General features: G+C 49.0%; 1 pseudogene across 1 annotated transcript in view; it reads right to left on the bottom strand.

Moving 5' to 3' along the window:
* Window positions 1-4,824: 4,824 nt before the first annotated feature.
* Window positions 4,825-5,089, bottom strand: part of LOC311602058 (calreticulin-like) — a 5,951-nt pseudogene continuing 5,686 nt past the window's right edge. Inside the window, exon 2 of the transcript in view lies at window positions 4,825-5,089. This exon is cut by the window's right edge and continues 717 nt beyond it. The product of the transcript in view is annotated as a calreticulin-like (transcript).

Genomic DNA, 5,089 nt, shown 5'->3' with positions numbered 1-5,089 from the left:
CGGAGGGGAGGCGTGGGGGGGGGGGAGAAGGAGGAGGAGGAGTGAGATCACCTCCCCCGCAGCAGGCCCCGCCTCGCCACACCCTCGTTCCTTGTTTCATCTGAACCCAGCCACAGAGCCAGGCGCGCGATAGGGACCCCTCGGGGGTCCTCTCCAGGAGTTCCGCAGTCCCGGAATCCCCGAGACTAGAGTGACCCCAACCTTACCATCGGGGATACCCGCTGCCCTGGAGGCTTGGATTGGGAATCTTTGACAGGAGTATTCTCGGGATCCCCGGGCTGGGCAGCGGGGAGAGGATCCAAGCTGGGAACCAGATTGCCCCGCCTCTACTTGGCCTTCGAGGGTACAGACCAGTGATGGGCACTCATATACAGTTGGGTCCAGGCCGCGCCCTGGTCATGCGTTTGAATGTCTCCACACCCTCTCGGCAGAACCCCGGCAACCTCGAGCTCCTTTTCGAACCCCTGCCTATCCAGGATGCTAGGTTAGGGTCTTTCAGGGATGTGCGCATGAACCTGAGCTCCCAATCTACAAAGGAGGTGTGGCGGGGCATGGGCTCCTGCACACCCCAATTGCCTAGGCCAGAAGCGAAAGGTCGCAGAGAGGGCGCCCTTCGACCTGAAACCCCCTACTCCTGATCTTCCTCCCACTTCCCGCCTGCTCAATGCCTTATTTCTTTGTCCTCGGGATTGGCCTCTTCCTGACCTTTCCTGCCCACCCCGCTCTTGCTTACAGCCCTTTGGGGAGAGCTTCTGGAAGGAAGGAGCTCTTCCCAGTGGCACCCCCTCCCAGGCTCATGGCTGTGACTTCCCAAGCGAGGCGAAGTGGAGGAGGGTGGAATTCCACAGTGAGTCCAGCTAGCCAAAGCCACAGGGCAAGGAAGGCCTAGGGCCCAGATGGCAGATTGCAGCCCTGGTAGGTATGGTATTTTTATGGGCATGCCTGTTACTCAGTGAAGCATGCTGTGGGACCTCTGCTCAGCCTGCCAACAGTCCCTTCGTGCTGCCGTGCCCTGATCCCAGGAAATCACTTTTGGCAGTTTGACCTGGTCTCCCTCCTCATAGGATCGCCAGCTTCCTTTCTCACGAAAGATAAAAAAAAAAAAAAAAACTTGAGAGCACCCACCAGCCCTCGATGAAGGTCTGGAGGTTGTGTTTGATGGAGTCTTTAGGAAGAGGCACCTGAGTGAAGGTGGAGGCCCAGGCAGGGAGCTCAGAGCACACTGCCCCTTCCACAGGCCTACCGCTTGAGTCAGATGGGTTCAGAAGGAAGCTGCCAACAGTCCTCATGGTGCAAGTCTTCAGGAGACAGCAAGAGACTGAACCTGCCTGGGTCATGAAACCAGGGCCCTCCTGAACCGGGCAGAGAAGGGTATTTTCCATGAGGCATTGAGCTGAGATCAGCTTCCTGGCTGCACTGATGTAAAAGTGATAGGCCACACCATTGGCTTCTCCTGGCCAGCTGCTGCCTCCACAGCCCCACTCCCAGACTAAACCCAAGCCCTAACTCGACCTAATCTAGGCTTGATGCTGTCCTGGAACTCACTCTATAGTCCAGGCTCGTTTTAACCTACATCTCCCAGTCTCAGCCTGCTGAGTGCTGGGATTACGGGTGTTCAGTATGCACAGCAAATCCTAGGGAGGCAGAGACAAACAGATATCTTATAAGTTTGAGGCTAGCCTGGTTTACATAATGAGTTCCAGAACAGCCAAGGCTATATAATGAGACCCTGTCTCAAAAATAATCAATTACAAAGTAAAAATCTGCTTACCAGATATGAGAAACCATGTCTCAAAAATAACCAAAAAGAAAAAGTAGAGTAAAAATTATTTTTAACCATGTGTATGCTGCTTGTCTATGGGCACGTGCTGGTCCCCAGGGTGGGCAGAGGTGAAGATGCCCTGGATCTGGAATTATAAGCAATTATGAGCTGCTTGATAAAGACGCCGGTACTGAGATGAAAGACTTGTGCCGCCATGCTTACCTCAGTTTGATGAATTTTGATGCTTATCACTGTAGCCACCACCACAATCAAGCTGTAGAATATTTCTATCACCTCCTCAAAGCCTCCAAAGCCCTTTCACAGCTATCCTTTATATTTTGGTCCCTAACTTCCACTCATTGGTGTGCTATCTTTTCTAGAATTCATTATAAATAGCATCATATCATATTTATTCTTTTGTGTAGCTTAATTCACAAAGCATAGCTCTTGAGATTAAGCACAACTACGTCCTCCCACCCTCCAAGTGTGTGTGTGTGTGTGTGTGTGTGTGTGTGTGTGTGTGTGTGTGTGCTGAGTAATAGTCCAGTGTTTGAATGTATCATGATGTATTTAGCTGTTTACTCATGGAAGTACCTAGGTTGCTTCCAGATTTTGGCAGTCGTGAATGAAGATGCAGTCATAAATTTTCATTTGTCTAAGTTATCTACCTAGTATAGAGTTGCTAAATTGTATAGTAAATTTATGTCCACCCATTTTGTCTTATAACTGCAGTTTGTAGTTGAGTATGGTAAGGCATGCCTGAAATATTACTACCTGAGAAGCTGAGGCAGGAATATCAGGAATTCAAGACCAAACCCAGTCTATGTAGTAAGTTTCAGGCCAGTCTAGTATGGAGTGAGACCCTGTCTCAAGTTGGATTCCACCCATGATGCTTGCTGGTGTGTTTGGGTTAGCTCATTGTGTGCTTTCTATTTGCCCTGTTTTCTCAGGTTTTCTTCTTGCCCCCACTTCAGATCAGTGAAGACTGTAAGACATGCCATCACACTTTCCAAGGGACAGAGGCAGAAGATCTAAGGCAGGAGGCAGAAATCTGTGCTGTGACCATCTACAGAAAGGGATTTGGTGCAGAAAATCAAACACTTAGCCAGCTGTTGGATGGGTTACCAGAGAGGCCTCAGGGCTAGAGCTCCAGCTTCCTAGGGCAGGTGTCGCATCTGCCACCACCAGCAAGGTGGGAAACTACCAGGCTGCAGAACAGCCTGTGAGCTCAATAATATAATAACGAGTTCAATAAGACATAGCAATGGATAAACATATATCAGATACAATATTCGACATACTAGAAGCCATCATTGTCACAAGTGCTCCCTCATATCAAGTGGTAGCGGACAGGCATAGGGAAACACAGATCCACTAGCAGAAATGCAGCTGCCTCTGTCTGTCTTCGGTGTCTTTGCCATATGAACACACTTGGCTGCCACAGCCGCATTTGTCTCCCAAAGCTCAGGGGCACAGCAGTCTCAGAAAGCCCAGCATCTGCTGGCTAAAAGGTGGGGATGAGCCAATCATAGTGGCACACACTTTTAATCCTAGCACTTGGGAGTCAGAGGCAGGTGGGTCTCTGTGAGTTCAAGGTCAGCCTGGTCCAAAGAGGAAATTCCAGGACAGCCAAGGTTACACAGAAAAACCCTGTCTCAAAAACTCAAACCAACCAAGCAAACAAAAGGTGGGAACAGAGGAAAGACTGGTGATGTACACCTTAATTATGGTACTCAGGAGGTAGAGGCAGGAGAATCAGAATTCAAAGTATATAAAACAATTGCGTTCAGCCTGGCTTATGTGAGACCCTGTCTAAAAACAAAGTTGGTGAGATGGCAGTGAAGAGCACTCAAGCTGTTAAGAGCTCTTGCAGAAGATCCAAATTCAATTCCCAGCACCTACATCGGAAGCTCACAACTGTCTGTGACATCAGCTCTAATTTCTTCTGGCCTGTGCAGACACCTGTATCTCTCTCTCTCTCTCTTTCTCTCTCTCTCTCTCTCTCTCTCTTGTGCGTGCGCGCGCGCGCACACACACACACACACACTTAAATTTTTAAATAAAATCTTTAAATAAGTAAGTAAATAAAGAGATGAAAATGAAAGCTGAGCCGGGCGTGGTAGCACACACATATAATCCCAGCACTTGGGAGGCAGAGGCAGGAGGATCGCTGTGAGTTCAAGGCCAGCCTGGTGGTCTACAGAGTGAGTCCAGGACAGCCAGAGCTGTTATACAGAGAAACTCAGTCTCAAAAAACTAAAAGAAAAAAAAAAGAAAGAAAATTAAAGCTGAGAGCAGACCCAAGTATACGCCCTTGGTCATCTTGAATTAAATGTATTTTCTCCTTGTTTTGTAGTAGTTACTGTAGCTATTTTACTGTCATGCATTCTTGTTTGCTTGTTTATTGTTTTTTCATACAGGATTTCTCTGTGTAACAGCCCTGGCAGTCCTGGACTCACTCTATAGTCCAGGCTGGCCTCGAACTCAGAACTCAGAGATTGGCCTGCCTCTGCCTCCCTCGAGTGCTAGGATTAAAGGAGTGCACTAGCATGCCCAGCATAACATGCATTCTTTTTTTAAGACACAAACCTTAGTTTAATAGAACGTTTGTAGTTTTTACACTCTCAGTGTGAGCTGTGGTAGAACTGACTGTCCCACAAGTGGCCCAGTCCTGGGGACAAGGGAAAAAAGGGGATGAGAAAAGCCCCAATCTTCCTCAGTGCTGGGGGAGGGGAGACACCACCCCCTTCTACCCTCCTCTGAGATCCAGAAAGAGGGAGCAGATGAAATCTCAAGCCTAGGGCTTCTCCACACCCCAGTGTAGTGACCAGGGGATGGAGAACGAGACAGAAGGATAAGATGTTGATTCAAAAGAGAAGCCAGGAGGTGAGGGCTGAAGGAGAAGTAAAGACAAACACCAGTAAAAAGTTGGGAGGGGAAAGTCAGGGGAACAAAACCAAAATCAGAGTCCACCCCCAGATCTGAACCAGCCTGGAAAAAATGGAAAGTTCTTGAGTCCCATAGAGACATTATTGGGAGCAGTCAGCTCTGCGGCAGGGCATTCAGGCCTTGGTCCAGCCCTGGAGGCAGATGGTGTGGCCTCTACAGTTCGTCTTTGGCCTGACCAGTGGCATCCTCCTCATCTTCATCATCTTCATCTTTGTCATCCTCATCCTCTTTGTCCTTAGCCTCTTCCTTCTCCTTAAGATTCCTGTCTTCTTCCTGCGCTCATCCTGCTTGCTGTTCATCTGCTTCTCTGGTGCTTCCCACTCCATCTCTCCATCCCAGTCCTCAGGCTTCTTAGCACAGGGTTGGGATGTGCGCGGC

The sequence above is a fragment of the Acomys minous genome (assembly GCF_964271855.1).
Source record: "Acomys minous genome assembly, chromosome: 7".
Classification (NCBI taxonomy): domain Eukaryota; kingdom Metazoa; phylum Chordata; class Mammalia; order Rodentia; family Muridae; genus Acomys; species Acomys minous.
Note: the sequence above shows the minus strand (reverse complement) of the source record. Positions and strands in the feature narration are given on the sequence as shown.